General features: G+C 38.1%; 1 non-coding gene across 1 annotated transcript; it reads right to left on the bottom strand.

Annotated features, from left to right (window-relative positions):
* Window positions 1-16975: 16975 nt before the first annotated feature.
* Trnal-uaa lies at window positions 16976-17059 on the bottom strand. Its single transcript has one exon. It is a non-coding gene; the product is annotated as a tRNA-Leu (tRNA).
* Between the last annotated feature and the right edge of the window lie 3724 nt (window positions 17060-20783).

Consider the following 20783-nt stretch of genomic DNA (forward strand, 5'->3'; position numbering starts at 1 on the left):
ACAAGTTTTGAGTGTGGTGGAGGAACGAAAATCTCAACGGTCCACCCGCTTCGAGGCGTCTGGACCTGTGGAGGATGTTGAAGGCCCTACCCGCAGCTAATCTTGGCACTTGATTTAAACTGGTGGCAATTGGTCTCGGGCATTTCTCATCTCTTAGAATCTTCAGATGACCCATGAAGGACAGAGCGGTAATGTGACTGGTGGGTTGACGGTTCGGACCAATCGTTCACCGAGCCACAGTAAACGCTTGGCTGAGACATTGAATGATTACCCTACTTGCCTAATATTACTTGAGACCATTAAGTTAAAATTATTTGCTTCAATTACCCTAACATTTTCCATAGACAAAGTTCTCTAAAAATTTAGGTAATTACTTCATGATACTATGTGGAAATTTAAAAAAATCTATAATTTCTCATAAAATAATTTAGCAAGGGCATAGGTCATGGTGTAACAAAGGTTCATAGATACTTCATAATGGTTCTCTCAGTGGATATTACATTACAGTTTTTATATAAGCATCCAAGATGTCATTGAGCCATATTACGCTTTTTATGCTGGTTGCTGTTTGAAAGCAATGAGAGGCTTATTGATTTAAATTACCATCTATTGCATTTAAAAAAATTCGTTCTCTTAAATAAAATTTTATTAGTGATGAATGCATTGCAAGAATCTGTATACGTTTTTCTCTCAATTAACTTATTCTCAAATTGTATGCTGTAACTGAATCGTTTTCTTAGAAAATTGTGCATGTTGGTAGTATGGACTTGAAGTTAATAAAAATTGAAGGGCTCAATTCTCATAGGAAAAAATAGGTATGGAACATTGCAGGATCGTCTTAATGGTGGAAAACATGTGGTATTGTTAACCTAATGAATATAAAAATATTACCTTGGACGTAATAGCTTGTAAAAATTGCATACGTTTACCAAAAAAGTGAAGTAAAGTCCATAATATTATCCGCGGATAACATCAGGCTTTAGTTCAAGTGGGTTCAAAATAAAAAATAGGTAAAAATAGGTACGTACATTTATGGCATTTATGCCAGATTTGTGAATAAATAAAATTCAAAAACGTGGCAATTTTTTTTACTACAGGAATGCGATGCAGTTTAAGACTAAACACGATGCATGTATTGCTTAAAGGGATGAAATAATGGAACGTGTTAACCTGATTGATATTAATATATTACGTTGACCGGAATTGTTTGGAAAAATTGCATACGGTTAGCTAAAAAATGAAGGACGTACCATTATACCATCCTCAATATCCCAAGATAACATCACCAATGAGTACAGGTGTATTCAAGTAAATAAAAAACTTTGATGTCATCCACTACACCTGCGAGATACTTAATCAGATAGCGCGTAGGTGGATACATCGGATACCGGGGAACAGACTAATTTGCGAGTGATTTTATTTACGGGATAGGACCTGTAATAAACTCCATAGGCGGTCGTGTTTCCATGAGTACATCAGGGGGGTGTTTCAGAGTCTCCCTTTCCGAGCGGATCGGGAGACTTGCCGCGGATTCTACGTCACTTACTATCGCCCAGGCAATCCGTGCGTTTCAGACTGGCTTCCTACCGACTCAAGGCCGGCTTTCCTATCGGATAGAAGTCGAGTGGGCTAGAGGTGCCGGAAACTCATTCCGGTGGCGAGTGGAGATATGTTATATTGCTGTTTTTTTATTGAGTATTTGGCTATAATAAAATCATACCACTTTATTTCATGAGTGCTGATATATGTGGATATTTTGATAGAGTAATATAAGTGCAAGTGACTTTAATTCTCGTGTAAATTAGGCGATAAATAGGCAGACTGTATCACTGACGGTACAAGTTCGTTTGCGTTGTTATTTGGACGAGTAATTTGGCAAAAAGAACGTGAAACAAGTTGGAATGCATGGCGTAATGACTTACAAATATGCAGGTAGCATAATGCATTGAATACGTGTCCGTGGGTTAGGAAGTATAACAATTTGTATAGTTTGAAATGATTGTGTGTATGACTTGGCATCGTAGTCACATCGAAATTAGACGTGGTTATGTACCTAATTCAGTTGATTCCATGGTACATGGTTTCAATACATTCCATGTACATTCTAAATATTCATTTTAATAGGAAATATTAGTTCAAGCATAACGGGAATAGCCACGATAACAACTATACCGAAGCTCCCTCATGCCATCCTTTTATTTATAGCTTACAAATTTCAACATTTTATCAACAATTGACGGTGGCGCAGCGGTTTAAGGCAGTATGCAGCGAGGTAAAGATTATGGGTTCGATTCCCTTTTGCAGCGAATATTTTTTTCTCTGTGGAATTATCGCTCACTGAAATATAATTTAGAAGATGTATTTCAAGGTGCATCGATAGTAACAATTTGTCATTTTCGTACCAAGTAAAATGGTGTTATAGAAATAACCGAGAACGTGCAAAACAGATAACAAACTAACAAAATTATTTTGCGTCATTTTAGCGTACATAACTCGAGCCATTACTATTAATGGACACTATCCAACCTAATGTAATCACTGTATTTTGTTCCAGCGTAGCTCCACTTTCACGGAAAATTTGTAAGACGTTTACGGCAAATCATGAAGGCCATAACATCATTTATGATGATCAATCTTCATATTTAATTGAGATACTGAATGAAAATATGACACTTTGGTTAAACAATTGAGTAAGTAAACCATATGTTGTTGGAAAAAATTATGGATTTCGTGACTGCCTGTAGTTTAGTTCTTAAAAACAATCAACTATGCTCTCACGAGAATGACAGAACAAACTCGTTCCAAATTTTCCTTCATTCCCGTAATTTGCTCAAAACGACAGGGTATTACGTTAAAAAAAAACTACATACGAACAATTCTAAAATTATTTTACCCGGCAACAGCGTCAATTATGTGACAATGTTAGCACTTATTTATGCCCGTATATACCTTTCGCCTCCCTTGTAAAGTATCAAATCTTGCGGGAGGTTATTTTCGCTGCTCACTTGTCACTTGAAATTGTGACGTTTTCTCGTTTCCCGGAGGAGGATGACTGTTGACGTCATACCAAAAGCGGAACGCTTTCCGATAGTATGTGTGAAACGCACGGAAGACGAGCGTAGGATAGGTTCCCGATCGACTCGGAATGAATCCGTTTCCGACGCCGCCAATCCTATGAGACTCTGAAACACCCCCCAGATCGAGTCGAGATTCGGGCGATGACAACAATCAAATCAGTGGCATCGTTTAGCGTTAAATCGCCTCCTGGATATTTTCCCTGCCGTGACCTTGATGAGCCTCAGTCGAATACTGCTTCGGTGGCGCCTCGCTTGAATTCTTTCGGGGCCTTCAACGCCAGACAACACCGACACCATTTCACCGCGCCATCCGCCGCTTGCCCCTTTCCCGAAGCAATCCCAACCGACAGTTTTGTGCTGCGCGGCCGTTTCAGTCTCGAAATGTAAATCAAAATTTTATTGACTATAAATCCGGTCACCCATGGAATTCCTCCTCTCCTTTGGTAGTTCCCCGACGGCAATGGCTGTCCTCCGGACCGCTCGAAATGTCTTCAGCAGTTATCTCTCCACATGTTATGTGCCTCTTTAGCCGTCCACTGTGGTAACATGTCGAACAAACCTGTCCCAAAATCTCAAGGAATTCTCCTATTAATTTGTGCCGAGGCATATTATCTTGAATGGGGTTCCTGAAAATTATGACGGATCGCTTAGTTATGTTAACTTTTGTAAAGAGCCCTTTTCGTAAATCGTTTCTAAATCACATCAATTCTGAGAGACGCCTAATGATCCTCTTCTTCTCAGTCACCGTAATCTTTTAACCTCTTTCATCAGTCACCGACCCTCGTCTAACTTTCTACGTAATTTATTTATGACGAATTTATTTTCATGTGACAGCAGTCAATGGGATTTTTCTAAATGAAGTTTCCTCTTTGCTGAAGTGTTGTCTGCTGGAGTATTTCTGTTAAACCATTATACATTTCGCTCACATTGTTTGTGCAGTGCGACTTGGTGATTACGTCCGAAGCCGTAATATCAACACGGATATGACGTCATTCGTTCCTAAGTCCCGCCAAACTAAAAGTTTAAGCATTGATAAAACCTCGAATTAATCCTCAATAGATACCAAAACTTCGTGTATAACGTCAACAAAATCCGGCTGTGCAAACGAAAATTACAGATTTCTTTCAGCCGTAGGGCTTCATTTAAACGTGCTTGTAAGTTTTGAATTTTTATAAACATACTGTATTGTGCGTTTACTTAACATAATACTGTATTTGTTTCTTAAAAGCACTTCATTTTCATGACTTTTTTGCATAAAATATAAATAGTACAACACTATTAATTAGTTGCATTGACACCTATAATCTCATTGAAGTATGTATTTCGTGAAAAAATGTAACTTTCGATGTAAGTTATCCCATGTTATTAATCGATTAGTTAAATAAAACTCTTATAGCGTCACTCTGGTATAGCGTCAATGATTGTGTGGTCTCTTAAATGACATTATAAACAAGTTATACTGTACCTTTATTACTTATTAGGGATGGTCGGATCGGATACCTCGGATCCAAATACCCGCGGATATTGCCCTTCATCGGATACATCGGATCCAAAGTCGCGGAAGACGTCGGATCTGGATCCGAAATTTTAAATAATAGCTTAAGTGGAATCAATAAGGGTGGAAAGAGTTCTGATTCTCTCTTCGAATGCGCCGTCGCATGCGATTCTTGTCCTACTCATGAAGCGTTTTGTTTGAAAGCTTTCGTAGAGGTTACTTAGGAGAATTTCAGCCGTGGAAAATAAAAAAGAACCGTATCCGAAAGAAAATCCTGGATCCGTCCATCCCTATTACTTATGATCCTTTGGTTGTGATACAGTCTTCTTTCGTGTTCATTTCCTTTTTGAACTGCCATAATTCCTAGTCAGGAAAACGAGGTTTGAGGATTGGGTTATAAGGGGTCTGGATTCAGTTAGAGACGGTAAATTTCAGTGGAATCCTAGAAAGTTGAAAAGAGACGTATTAAGTAATAACAACGAGTTAACATTTCCAGCATCTGTTGGACACAATTATAGGGCTCGTCGCGTTGACAAAACTGGATTTCTATATTACTTCGATCTCTTCCTGGTTCTCTCTTTCCTGGTTCAGGGAAAGACTGGGGCAAACAGAATGATGCCCTGTCAATAGAATATTCACTCAGAAAGTTGTTAGCCATATCTTAGGGTTTCAAGTAAATCGATAAAAATAAACAACTTTTCAAAAACCCATCCAGAAACTATCTCGTGGGTATCTTTGTGGTAAATTTATCTTGTGGATAAGAGAGCTTTTCCTTTCTACGCGCACTTTTCATGATACGACCGCGGTTTTCCTGTACCACACAATCACGAGATATATGTCATGTGCGCATCAGCAATACAATGGTCATTTCATTGCACTTTTACATGGTGTTTCAGAAACATTTTTCAAAAATTCAGCGAATGCATTTTGCAACCGTTAAAGCGTATGCATCCGTTGGTATTTTATGTAATAGTAGCGGGCGTGATTTGGTGGAAACCCTTTATCGTACGAGTTGAAGGAATAAAAACTTTTTCAGCATGGTGACGGTTAATGTAAGCATCTTTATGGTGTGATCATAGAAATTTTCAGTGAGAGATGATGTATAAAAACATTTCTATCAGTAAGCATGGTTCAGTATGTATGAAATGGTAAAAGCCTTGGCCAGTGTCGTAACTAGGAATATACTTTGGGGGAAGATGGGATTGCCTGGGGTGGCTCTCCCCTCCCACCCCCCGTGGCAACCGGGGGAATTTTTGAAAAATGCCTGAAAATACATTTTACATCATTTTAGCACTAAAAATTTAACTTTAAGCAGATGCAGGTATTATATGTCAAAGCCAGACAATAGTTTTAAATATTTTTTATTTCTCTGAGGCTTTGGGAGGGGAATTTATATCCCCTCATTCCCCCCATTTTCACGCCACTGGGTATAAGTGATTTTATTCTTAATAGGGTTAGGTACAGAAATTTATAGAAGGAATGTACAAAAACTTGGTGGCCTGAGGATATGAGTGAGTTTATGTTCTTTGCTGACGTCGAGGGGAAAATGTAAAGCGCTACTAAATATCTGGACGATCTCGTTTGTTTTCTTTACTTTTGCTCTTTTTACTTAGATTTCATGCTTTTGCTATGTTTGGATATGTCATGAAAAGGAATAAGATTATGGATAGAGATTTCAAATGTTTCAGTTTATTATCAGTGTAATCATCTATCTTGTATTTAATGTGCTAGCAAACTGTCATTTATTTATCTAATTTACTATTGTTTTTGTTCTTATGGTTTCTTCCTAAGCTATAAATAGTTATCTACCTATTTATATATCGAAACCTCCACTGCATAAACGCTCAACAATCGCCCACTGAATCAATCCGTTCATCTATATAGCCCTTATAGTACTAGATGAGCGGATTGGATTCGGTGGGCGATTGTTGAGCGTTTATGCAGTAGAGGTATCGATATCTTTCTATTCTTTACCAAATATCTGTACTTATCTCTGTTAAGAAAACTCTTGACTCCCCATTCCCTCATATTTCATATATGAATTATCATCATGTGGAAAAAGAAAAGTTTTTATTTCTTCAACTCCTGCGATGACTTTCTTGATGGACCGCGAGGGCCTAACATTTATTACCATCAGCCTCTGTGCAGTTGCAATGGTAAATCAGGAACCTGGACAGCGCAGTGTTCTGCGAGGTCGCTCGGAAAGGCAAAGGTCCGCGGTTCGATTCCCGGTCTGGAGGAAATTTTTTCTCGTGGCCATTCACCGCCGCTCACGCAGCAGGCTTCGAAATATTACACTCCCACGATGACATTTTGACGCGTGACGTCAATCCTACGGAACAAGTGTGCGAAAAACTGGCCTCAACGTGACGCAAAGGGGGTCGGGAGAAATGATTTCCGTGGCTGCGCGAGTGACGGTGACTGTAAGGATATAAGGGGGTGGTCGGTGTGTGTGCGTTAGCCACCCTCCTCTGGAATAAGCCCGCACCGAAATAACTGCGCGGCATTAATAACTTGGCAGGATATCCTGTCTGGGGGCTTTGGGAGGGTGCGGGAGGGGCCCAGAGATGGTGCCCTCAACCGGTGCGTGGTGCGCGGGAACAGCGAAAAGGAGGAGTAGCAATTGGACGAGAGAGAATCTTTTAACTGTGCTGAAATCAGAGTGCGTCATTACTATTATGTAGTCAGTGTGGCATGTGGTCATCGGCTACCCCGCCACTATTCGAGAAAACGGACAAGTGAACACCAACTATCGGCTAAATTCGGAAGTAGAACTCCGAGGATACCAAGCAATTGCCTTCGGAAACCACGTTGACAAGTGGATGAAAGCTTCTCGGGTTTCCAACCGGGTCAGGGCCCAGCAGGGTTAGTTGGAAACCCGAGAAGCTTTCATCCATGCTATTCACCGGGAAAATCTCAGATTCTTCACTCGTTGACAAATCATTGGCATTGCTGTGTATTTTCCGATTTCACTTTTTATTTTTCTGATATTAAGCGATCAATATATTTTATGCATTTCTATTTATGTAAAATTTCATTTAGAAATGACGTCGTGGCAAAATTAGCAGTGCGGGAACGCACTTTCCTTAACTTTTTTATAAGTTAAATATTAATCTACTTGTTTTTTATTACTAGTTATTATTTACATTTAATTACAATTTTTTGTTTTCGTTACGCATGTAGGATATTTGAAATTTTGATGCAGCAAAATTGATAGAAGTGTTATTCGGCTATTATGTCTTTTGTTAACCACTGCCGGAACGGCGCACCGTTATGCACAATTTATTTGAGAATATGCATGCGAAGTTTCAACTTTCTAGCTCAAAAAAATCGTTTTTGAGGTTTTGGCCAGCATTATGCGATTTTAGTCCACTGTGCGGCGTTCCGGCACCATGACACCACTGTCTTTAAGTTGCCATTGATCATTTACTGAGACGGTGGTTTGTAGGTCTGAGGCGTTTAAGTTAACCAGCGTATTACTCTTTTTCTCTTCTACACTACTGATAATAGTGTTGTTTTGTTGGAGTCACGCATTTGTGGTCGTAAACAATAATGGTCTCAATACCATTAGCTGTTTTTTTTTGATCTGCGGCTCTCTTAAAACATCGCTAAAATGCTAAATAGAAGACGGGATGACTTAATCGGCTGTATCATGAGATATGATGACCTAATCAAAACATTCGTCGAAGGAGAAGTAGAGAAAGGAAGAAAGGAAAGCGAATGCCCCACGAGTTACATGGGACAGGTCGCTGATGATTTAAAAATTTAGGATTGCGTAAATATAAAACGGCTAGCAGGTATGAGAGTGCAGTGGAGAGTTGCGTTAAACCAATCCTCGGAAATGAAAATACACAACCTTGGTAACTTTTCACTGGAAAATTATTTATTGGTACGACGCGTTTCGACGCTGAGGCGTCATTCTCAAGTACCTCTTCCAGTGAAAAGTTACCAAGGTTGTGTATTTTCATTTCAACATGGATTTTCACAAAGTAAAAGCCGAATCAATTGAATTCAATCCTCGGAATGTTGACTTACGACGATAATGATTATTAAGTAGCCCCAAGTTGCATAAAGTTAAACTTAATAAATAAACCTTAAATAGGCAAAATTTCGTTTCGTTACTTTTCAGTATGGCCACGCAAATATGAGGATAATATTTGATAATTTTTCAAAGATTTCCTTGATTTGACAATGTGTATTTTTACGTAACAATCATTTAGGTGGGAGAAAAAATGGCGATCAATTGCTGTAAGTTGGTTATCATAAAACAAATAACGAATATTTGCTATGTTAAAATGAATATAAACTGTAATGAAGTGCCGCCTGAATGATTTTCCAGTGAGAAATTTACTATCTAAAAGATGTTCAGAGAACACTCATTGAGTACTTTTCATAATTTTCCTGTGGCTTCACAGCACAGTTCAACAAGGCCCCAATCCTGAAAAAGGGTTCTCATTCGCTGCTTAAAGCTCGACCAAGTAATGCTGCGATCATTAAAATTATTATAATAAAACCATTATTGCTATCAGTAAGCAGGGCTTAGTATGTCTCATGTTTGAATTATAAAGATTTTGATTACACGATAAGGAAACATTATTCATCTCTCGATGGAACTTATGCATCGTTACACTGCATAAAAGATTTTCTGTCTTAATTCCTCACGATAACTTTAGAGGGTTTTTCATGTTTTAAATGTATTTTTTTTATTTTTTCATCTGTTCTACCTTTTAACATCACGAAATATGAGTAAATAGGCTCTAATCTTACTGGTAGCATTCATCCTCTTGCCTTGCAACTCCCTCTCCGGAGGAAAGACAGCGCTCATCCTATAATGCGCCCCATGTTATGGGACTAAATATTTTGTAAACACTGTCGCCGACGCTTTGAAAATACTATTAGCCTTCAAGCCCAGCCATTAAGTGACAAGCGTGTTGTAGCTGCAGCATAATCAATACTCTCCGCAAATTTTATCTCTGCCATTACTGTTCCGCCCAAAAGATAAGGACGTATGACCTAGGATTCGAATGATTAATCATCTTTTACTTATCTCCTTACGCAAAGGCCTTGAGCGAATCAGAACCAATGCTGAAAAAAATGAAGTGGAACTAAATATCGCAGTAAAAAAAGAGGTCTCATTCAAATACGAATAAATGTTATACTTTTTAGGAGAAATATTTGAAGACTTTCTGGGGATTTTCATTATTATTTTTTACCTTAAAAAAATGCTTTTTGTGGATTTAAATTTGGATAATCCCATATTGAATATGGATTTCTCCTAAACATCGATTTCCTGAAGTTTGAAATATCCAGTTCATACTTGATAGGGGAGTATTAGGCAGAGAGTGAGGAAAAACAATTACCTAATAATTGATAGAGATGTCAGCTATAATTCAACTATAATTAAACTATCAATAAATAGTAGGGAATAATACGATACAAAGTACTTTTAGTGTATCTCAGTCTATGCTGAGAGTTAATGCTTTGATGAAAATTATAACAGATATCGTTCTCAAAAATTTTTTAATTCCTTCTTTTAATTTCTAGTTCCTAATTATGTCATTCTTTAGGTATAATTATTTCATAAGGTAGTTACACGTAAATAAAGTGGTTTTAGCGGCCAATACTTTGTGAAACTCTATCAAAACGTAAAACGAACGAAATTTTGCGATATTGGGTTGAATTTGCAACTTTAAATTGGTGTTCCCTTCTAGTTACACTTACCTCTTCCCGTTGCTGATAACTTTTTTACGACATTCCATTTTCACTTCCATGGAGAGATGACGCCCAACTGACTGGCCTTTGTCAACATGAGATTAATTTTTATTGCATAAGCAATTGATTGATTGCCCAATATTTACAAGCATGAGGCGGCGTTTCACCTAAAGATAAACATCGAGCATGTAATCGATGCAGGTGCTCCAAACTCAGTCATCGGATCCGTGAAATGGTGTTATTGGGGGCGCGTGATACAGAAGCGTGCCAAATGTATTTATTACTACAAAAAATGCCATCACTGCGTGCGTATCCACTGAGTGGTATTTTTAGCGCGTGATGAGTATCCACTACGTGGTATTTTATTAGATTTCCGCAAGCACCAGTCGAACGCTTTTAGGGCGTCAGTTAATAAAGCAATTATTCTGGAAGACCAATGACGTGATTCTTTTTTAATCGTTGCCAATTTTTACACGTATTTACGGGTGATAACATCTGAGCACTATCGTTAAGGTTGTTTCAGCTAGAAACGAATGGGAATGTCATTCCCATGAAAGTTCCATAATATACTCTTCTAACTGTGGTAAGGAGGAGGAAAACAAGTGCGGGTCACGTTGCGCGCAGCTGCATTCTCCGAATGACCATGGCGTCATGATCAGCTGATCACTGAGCCAAGTGCACTCATGCAGAGGACGAGTTGTGGGAAATTGGTCCCAAACAGCATAGTGGTATCTTTTTATAGCACTCTGTGTCAAAAAGACATCATTTACAATAACTTTTATTCGTCGAAAGTGATAACATATATTACAATACAGCAATAAGGTCAAATGTCTTTGGTCATATCATATCGTGTCTTATGTCAAATGCACTCAGGTAATGAAGGTCAAAGACTAATAATCACAAAGAAATGTTTATTGGCACTATTTTTGTTGCTAAAAAAAGGTGTAGTATTAACTTGAGTGTTGTGAATTTCCAAAAAAAATCAGTAAGGGCGATTAATACGGAATGTTTTAACTTCGAAACCATGTAAGTCAAGAATTGATGAGCAATGGAAACTTTATGCGTCATCACTTGAGCTAATATGTCGGCAAAATCGTAGCCGGCCTCAGTGGTGGTGGGGTGAAGTTCTCGCCTGCCAAAGAAGAGGTAGCGGGGTTCGAGTCCCGCCGGGTTAGTTTGCCCCTATCCAGGGAATGGATGTTCGTGATTGTCATAAAGGCCAATATATTGCTGCATGATCTCATCGTTTCCCAGCGAATAATGTCTTAGCGTTGAACTCGAGCTGGAAAAGAAAAATATCACCTGAGACAACGGCTAAAACTTAAGTACCGCCTAAAGTCCAATTTAAAAGTTTATCAATAAGGGAAGAGAGAAGAAAAAAGCGGGAGAATAGGACCAATCAGAAGCCACCTGACAGTCACCCTCTGCCTGTATATTCGGACCACATTTCTAGTCACGTCACTCGCCCTGAAGACGAAAACCTACTGGGTTTTCGAAACGTTTGCATCAATAGAAACTTAAACCCTGTGGACAGCCCGATTTCAGCTTCAAGACAATAATGTTATGTTTTCGGTGGTATGGCATAGTTGCGGATACAGAAATCACTCAAGGGGGCGCAAATGATATTTTGAGGTACCTATACTTTTATCGTAACAAAAAATAATCAAGTTACATGCAAATTTTTAGAAAGTTTTATTGAAACTAATTATGCACATATACAAGACAATGCGATCTTATGTTATAAAGAAGTTACAATTGTGGTTCTACAATTTTCGGCAATGAAGGCGACCCCGCAAAGGGGAGGGGGATCGCCCTTGCTGATATTTTTGGCAATTCACATCACTCAAGTAATACTGCATCTTTTCTTACAACGGTACGTGCCAAAAATAGTGCCAATAAACGTTTCTTTGTGATTATTAATCTTTAGAAATGATTACCTGAGTTTATTTGACGTAAGACATGACATGACTAAAGAAATTTGACCCCCTGAGTCCCCCATATGTATCCGCCATAGGTTTGATATGTATAAAAAATATGTTCCACGTTTCAACTTCGTACTCAAAATATCATTTTTGAGTATTTTTTTCAGCCTTTTTCGCTCTGTGCGCCGTTAAGATTTTGGGTGTCTGGGATTTGCAAGCAGCGAGAGTGGTACCATGGGAAGTGGAGGGGATTGGGAGCGAAATAGGCGCCTCGGGTTTGGCGATGGCCGTCTGGGCGGCAGCGGTGGGCGGGCTACGGCAGTGGCCGTCAGGCGGGAGGAATATGCAAATGCGTGGCCAATTAAAAAGCCGGTGTTTGACACGATAAAAGTGGTCGCCGGAGGAGGAGGATTCCAGTCGCAGATCGGGAGCGCATTCGGAGGATTGGTTTACGAATGTCCGGCCGTGCGTAATGAGCAGCTACGGGGAAAATGAGGAGGCACACTTGCCAAGCAGAGGGCGTGGAAGGCATTTGAATTCAGAAGCAAACAGTCAGTCCTACTCACTCTCTCTTCAAAAACATTTGACGGCTTAATTTTACAGTATTGAAAATGTTCTCATCGATTTTAATTGTAATAGAGAGTAAAATACTTGCAATATTTTGGATGCGATAAAGCATTCATTCATTCATTTATAACACAGAAATCCTAAGATTACAAAGATGAGGTGAGCTACTAAGGGTAGACCATTCAAAATAAATAAATGTTGATAATGATATGCTATGCGAGGGATGTCCAGAGATCCAGGATGCTAGCAGGAGAGTCCAGGATGCTAGCAGGTAGCAGAGTACCCTGCTAGCTGGTAGCGTTTGGCTTGTATAAGAATTATTAATACCTTATCAAACGAAGAATACTTTCCGACCTTAGCCAGTTTTAAAAGGTGATTAATAAGACATGTTTCCCTGAACTCTGTGCCTCATGCGTGCATTGGTAATCTCAGACGATGTAAAACTCCTTTCTACTCGTATAGAAACTAGGTCCCTGTGACGTCACGTGGAGTGGCATCGCATGGGCGCCAATCCGGCCTTTTCAAATGAGGATAAAATTGCCCATTGCCATTCGTCTAAACAGGTATTTCTAGAACCAAATAATTTGTATATTATGAATACACTAATGGTGAGTAACGAATCGCAATCAATGCCGTTCGTTTTCTTTGATGAAGGAAACTACCCTATTCGCATAGAAGAATAAGGGTAATGCGATATTGAGACATCTAAAAAACTTTCGGAGGATGTTTAAAATTTAAGAAAGACGTATTACTGGAAAGAGAGAGAGATAATGCTGATATTTTGCGGGCTTCTAAAAAATGTTGCTCTAAGAGAGTCATGTCAAAAGCGAATATAGGCGCTTTTTTCTTGGAAGAGGGTTTCAGAGAATCCTGTCCCCTTAAATTCTTTCTTCTTCCTATTCTCCTTTTTCATTTTCCCTAAGTGCATAATCCTCTTATCTCTGGAGAACTTTCCTTCAGTTTTCCCCTCCATTACATTCTTCATGTAGTTACTGTGACTCTTCCGTTTAGCCTCCTATTTTTTGGTACATCTAGTATCCTAACCTATCCAATCTTGTCTATTTGGAAGGTATAACAGATGGATATAATAAATATATCTCATATTAACAAGTTTCATGGGACAGGTGGGAAAATAAGAACCTTAGAGGGTAATGCAAGAAATGGAACTCTGATTAATTTCTATAAGGATATGTCTGTCGCTGCTATGAAGTGTGGGTCTGAATGTGGTGGTAAAAAAACAAAGACAGCTTCCACTGCTCGTCATCTGAAATGAAATGAGGGAATATGATCCCTCTTAAAGCCGTTAGAGTCGTATAAGGTACTCATTTTGAAGGATGATTGAAAAATCATCGGTAGAATTCATTTAATTAGTCGTATAATGGAAGGTAGGTTAATCTCCCAAATTGTTCGAATTTATCATAAGGCACATATGCTTGGAAGAGATTTTTGGTTGATGCTTTGGGTAAACGGTCGAGGAATGTGGCGGCAAGATAGATCGCGAGAAGACCTAAATTACGCGTTTTTGTGAAACTAAGGTTATCTAGGAATCTAAGGTTAAAGGGAAAAGTAGGTCACAAAGTTGAGGAAGCGAAGCAGCTCCACTGTTAAACAGCACATTAGATGGTAACAAATGCAGCTGTAAAGACATCGGGGAAGTGTTTGCGTTTACAAAGGAGGCGTTTATGAATAGGAAAGAGTTGATGAGCAGATCGCTGTGAAATAGTTTAAGAAAAGGCTGGTAAGGAGAGAAAAAAGAACAGGGAATGAGGATAAGAAACTTGAATGCAAACGGAGGTAGCAAGGGGTGGCATTGCGAGTAGGGGAGAGTGGGGCAAAACCGACTGGGCGGGTCAAACCGACCCCTTTAAAATCACCCGGTAGTTGTTGCTTTCAAGTAGCAACATTATATGCTAGTTGAAGTGGCCGCCATTACCAGAAGATCGAGTTTGTTTTCGTTTGCGTAGTGGTCGCCGTTTAGTCTCTGTGAATTTTTCAAATTTAATACAGTTTTCTTAATGATTTTTATTACGTTTGTTTTGGATCTGGCAGGTATAATGCCGATCTGATTTACCTACGGTAAGTTAATATGATAATTTAGTGTTTTTAGTTGTGTTTTAAGCCCAAGTAGCCGAGTAGTTGATTATGGATACGCCTGCATTGACATATTTCTGATGTTGTGTGTCGAGGGGCAAAACCGTCACCGGAGAGTGGGGCAGGACCGACAGAGGTTGGATTCTCTTAAAAATAGGGATGATTGTGACGAAGGAGACGAGGAGGCTTGCAAATTTTGCAATGAGTTGTATTCCGGTTCCAAGAATAAAGAGGGTTGAATACAATGTTTGAACTGCAGAGGGTGGGCTCACGAGGAGTGTTCAAATTGTGAAGAAGAAGATGACAATATCATTTGTGATTTATGTACGTAAGTTCATATTTAACCTCACATATTGTTAATTTACTGTTAATGTTCAGAAATATCACACACGTGTTAAAAGAGTGTTCGTAAAATAAATCTTTCAAAATTGTACAGTAAAGGTTTTGTAAATGCAAATTCAATGAGTGTCTGTTTTTCCCCACCTATGGGGCAAAATCGTCATTTGTCAATGTTTGAAAAAAATTATAAATATATGTAATCACTATAATAAAATGCATTTACATTAATATTCTACACCCTATATGTATAAATGTTACTATTAACCACATTTAAAAGAAAATTAGCAGCAGAATGATCAAGTTTTAAATGAAAAAAGGTTAACCGGTCGGTTTTGCCCCACTTTCCCCCTACTATACAGTCAGAGGCAGAAAACAAAAGCAAGTTAGAAGGAAAAAGTTTGGCAGGCGAGGGATTGTGGAAAAGAATAGATTTATCGAGAGGATGAAAGGGAATAGGTTTTTTAAAATTGAAATGGAAATCCAGTTTGTGATGGGTGACAAGCTTAGGTAATCGCTATGTGCTGTTTGTGAACCAACCATAACCGGTAGAATAAGTGTACATCAATAATAGCTATGGGTATAATATGAATTTTTGAGTGAATCTTAGGGTTTCGTAAGTTACTATTTATTTACATTGTTTTTCATGTTGATGATTATGATATGCAGCTTAAACACTTAAGAAATAATGGTGTTGATGCATAATGCACACTCTTCACCTTAGTTCCCATACTCATGCCGATCAGTGCCCATAGTTCAGGGAAGTTTAACTCTTTATAGTAGTGGCCCCAGATCGATGTGATTTTTGTTTTACCTTCGTCGATATTTTAAGCTGAAATGAATGTTCCATGAAAATTTAATCAGATTAAACTTGCATTGATGTAAAATCTTTTCTGTTTTTTTTTTTTGAAAACTTAAAAATAAAATGAGTAAAAGAGCTATTTAGAAGTTTGCTCTTTATTTCATAAAGTTCACTGCGTGCCTATTTGCGTTTAAAAAAGGAAGCTAAAAGAGTTAGAGCTGGAAGAAGTGAATTGAAAATTACGAAAAGGTACCGAATAATTTACTTTTGCACTTATTAGTCCTTATCAACTTTAGAATTTTACTTTTATTCCCCTTAAAATCCGAAATACTGCTATTAAATTCCGAAAATATTCTGTTATATTTCCACGCGTGCTCACATTTCTAGGGGAGCCGATTACGTTTCCTTGTGGAACATGTGATGATACTTAAGCTACAGCAGAGCTAAATCCGTCGAGAACTACTTTTTGTTTACGATCATTTAGAAAGTCGCGTATTCAGTTTACCTCTGTTTAGTTTAATCCGCATTACTGTAATTTTTATATAAGTTTTTCGTGATGTACCGTGTCGAAAGCTTTCTTAAAATAAAAAAATAATGCGTCAACTTTTCTTTTCGATTCACCAGATTTAAGAACGTTCTGAAGAAAGAGCGCGAGCTGTGCTTCGCATGATCTAACTTTTCACAAGCCGTGCTGACAGCCATGTAAGAAGTTAAGGCTGTCAAAGAAAATCATGATATTGCCAATGACGATATACTCGAGATTCTTGCCTATAATCGATGTTAATGAAATTGGACGATAGTTGCCTGGGCCATGTCTGTTTCCCTATTTGAATATCGGTGTGCATGAGGAAAACTGTCGGAATAAAAATATTCACATTCTAATGAAAAAAGAAAATGAGCTAATTTTCAATGATATTCTTCATTGCTTGGCATTTCCTAGCCTATTTGATCGATGATGCTGGATAAAAAAGTTTGTCAGGTGTGGGGTTCGAACCCACGCTCCCCTTCGGGAACCAGAACTTAAGTCTGGCGCCTTAGACCACTCGGCCAACCTGACGATGTGTGAGGGAGGTGAATTTTGTACTATTTAATACCAATACTAATGTATATTTCAATTTTTTCCCCATTATAATTTTTTTATTCTTGTTACTATTCATTTCATACTATGAGTTCAGCAGAACTTAAAATTCTTCTAATCTTATGTTTTCCGATGATAATGGCTGCCTTACGCGCGGATTTTCCAGGAGTGAATCTGTCAATAATTATAATTGTGGCTTTAATCAACCGGTCTGCTGTGGATTACATCCAATCTTAATGAATGATTGCTATTTCCCAAAGCTAAACGCATCACCTTCAAACAGAATCGGCTGATGCTGCACACGAGAATGAAAAATTTAGGCAATTGTCAGAATCTTAGATATTTAGCCATTCATCTACGATTCGATTTACATTGCACTACGATATGTAGGTGAGGTAGCACGATTTCAGTCGTAGCACTACGTTGCACTATTTTAGCGACGCTTTACCCTCACGTGGTTGGACTAATGTTCAGTAGAACAAAACTGAATTTTATGCTTCTCCTTTGCTTCCCCGGATTCCCTGAAATTCCAAGACACTATCGCCAAACCAATCTGGTACAGGCTGTCACATTCACCACCGAGTAGATGGTAAATGATAATGAAATTAGAGTTAATTTTGGTATCGTTGTAGACATAAGCACATATGTAAACATTCACCTACACCACCTACACGTCGCCGTCTTGGTAGTACATTTTTTCCACGATAGAGTGCGCATGCTAACGTGCTTGTGGTTTTTTGAACAAAAAGGGTTCAAGTTTGCTAGTGAGATGGCAGCACAGTCGAAATTAAGCAGCGGATCGAAATTCAAATTCTCTGAAGCCGAGCAGTGTTCTCGGGTAGTTAATTTAGCTTAAAACTTCGATTAGGAAGTTTATGATCGTTTGCCATTATCAATATCAAAATAGAAGAAGCCTGTTCTCCGCTTTTAAACTTGTAAATACATAGCAAGCCTTAAAATTAAGTAAATTTAAAAAATCGTACATATACCATAAAACTCGTTATTTTGATTCACAAGGTCATCATTGTATTTTTCATTCATTCTTTATCAAGGAAATCCATTTTGCCATATTTCTCTGTATTTAGTAAATAATGGGTTGATGTTACACATGCTTTCATCTAGTCTACTTGGGGAGCATATATTAGAGGAAAAAGTCTATTAATTAGAGTCTACAGACAAATTGCTCTATCTGCTTTTTTATGCCACCTGGTTTCATCTTGATTCTCACATTCCTGGCTCGCAATGTTTTACAAAACCTCTTAAACTTGGTTTTCTTGTGATTAATACTGATGCCATACTCTTTGGAACGCTTCTCTAATGTGTTTATTAGAGTCTGGAGCCCTCGCTGACTGGCTAATCAACACTCGAAAGCCTGGAAAGTGCCACATAGACCGCCGTGCTTTCATTAGTGCGGGTGATGATATAAAGAGAAGTGTGTATCTATGCTATCTTGGTGTCCGTTGCATTACTGTTGTAGCCGGTCTTATGGTGATGCTGAATGAGAAGATCTGTAATATCATGAATTTGAATCATATGCATTATAATATATTTCATACTAGCACAAGTCATCAAGTGAGTTTTTGTCATAGTTTAACCAATGGGGCTCAGTTCGTTGAGATTTTTTACAATATATATTTTATTTGATCGGTGATGTAATGTAACCATAAGTTATAATTGATACATTAACATCATCATAACAATTGTTTTATATTCAGGCGCTCTTAGCTTGGAAGTAACCAACATTTAACAGGCGATTGAAACATGATATATGTATACACACACACCATGAATGAACTTGGTAACTTAAATATAAATCTAGTATTGAAAAATGCAGTTAAGGTAAGCCGTAAAGACAAAGAACAATCAATTAAGCGTAACATTTTATTTAACAACTGTTATTTAAGTAGCTTTAATGCCATTTCAAGTCGTGATTTTTAGTATTTCATGTCATTTTTCCTGAGTGGCGGAGAGCATTTATTTTAGAACATTACCATTAAACGGTATTTAACTTCAAAAGTTAAATAAAAAAAGACATTAATTTCATTTCGAGTGAGAGAAGTTATATGAGATCTAAAAATCGCTTGATTTTCAACTCAAAGGGCAAGATGAAATGATTTACCTGTGAGTATATCAAAATAAAACATATCATCAGACGCGTGAAAAGAATTTGCTCCAAATTTTAAGATTGTAATGCCAGAAGGGCTAGGATAGTATGAGGATCAAAAATGACAATAGGGTAGTTTCCTTCATCAAAGAAAACGAAAGGCATTTATTGCGATTCGTTACCCACCATTAGTGTATTCATAATATACAAATTATTTGGTTTTAGAAATCCCAGTTTAGACGAATAGCAACGGTCAATTTTAACCTCATTTGAAAATGGCCAGATTGGCGCCAATACGATTCCGCTCCACGTAACGTCACAGGGACCTAGTTTCTATACGAGTAGATAGGAGTTTTACATCGTCTGAGATTACTAATGCATGCATGAGGCACAGAGCTCAGGGAAACATCTCTTAATAATCACCTATTAAAACTGGCTAAGGACGGAAAGTTTTCTTCGTTTGATAGGGGAATAATAATCCTTATTTAAGCCAAGCGCTACCAGCTAGCTGGGTACTCAGCTACCTGCTAGCAGCCTGCGTCGTATCAGCGCTCAAGCCTCGCCCCAAGGTCACCTCACTTGCGGCAGCGGGAACCAGAACGACGTCACACGGAGTTTTCCCATCATTCCTACTCAGCCGTCGCGTTCCCGCGCGCTTGAAAATGTTCACTTTTCATTTAATCGCGAAAACTAGATATCGTCATTCGAAAATCTAAGAGCGTGAAATGCACACTCCAGGAATAATAATCTTTCGATATAGGCAATAAAAAAATAATAGGAAACCACCCAATTGATACCTAAGGTTATCCAGTCAAATAGAAATGAAACGATAGTTTTCCAGTTATAGCTGTAGAACATTTATGTTCTCTTAACACCAACAAGTTGCTCGCGCTTTCAGTGTCTTATTTGCCTCCATTTCCCCTTCGCTTCAGCATTAACTTTGATGTAGCAATTGTGTAACTTAAGCATGTAGATTATTGAACATAATGCAGTCGTATGAGGCGTCCATGATGATTAAATGTTCCTAAGACATGTATTTCATGGTCTTTTGTTAAAACCGAAGATACACATATTTAATTAATCTTCCCTTTCACCGAAATGTTAGTTTGGTTGGTAAATTTTTTTTTACTTGATTTTGACACCATCTTCAACTCACCTCAGCTTTGAATCAAGCGTTAAATTCCACCGAGAACTTCATCACACTTAGAAGTGGTATACAAATCATCCACGTGATTCCTGTCTCAAGTCTCACATATCATTTTTACAACTGTTCCAGGAAACATCGCTTCAACGAGGGATGATACTACTGAATGATGTTCTACTCCTGGCGTTATCCTGTGTGAGCCGTCTTCGGTGAAACAGAACAACATGGGAACTTCATTCCAGGACTCAAAATTCTTAGTCGCCGCGTCGAATGGAATTAAAAATAAATTTACTTTTTCTAAACTGAAAGGTTAAACTGAAACATTTTATAAATTTATTTTCATTTTCGGAAAGAACTTCAGCTATTACGATATCATTTGACGATTGGATTTTTTAAATGAATTCAATAAGAAAATTCCTACACAAATCATAAACTTATTGAGAACAGGTTGATAC

This window comes from Ischnura elegans, chromosome 9 (assembly GCF_921293095.1).
Source record: "Ischnura elegans chromosome 9, ioIscEleg1.1, whole genome shotgun sequence".
Classification (NCBI taxonomy): domain Eukaryota; kingdom Metazoa; phylum Arthropoda; class Insecta; order Odonata; family Coenagrionidae; genus Ischnura; species Ischnura elegans.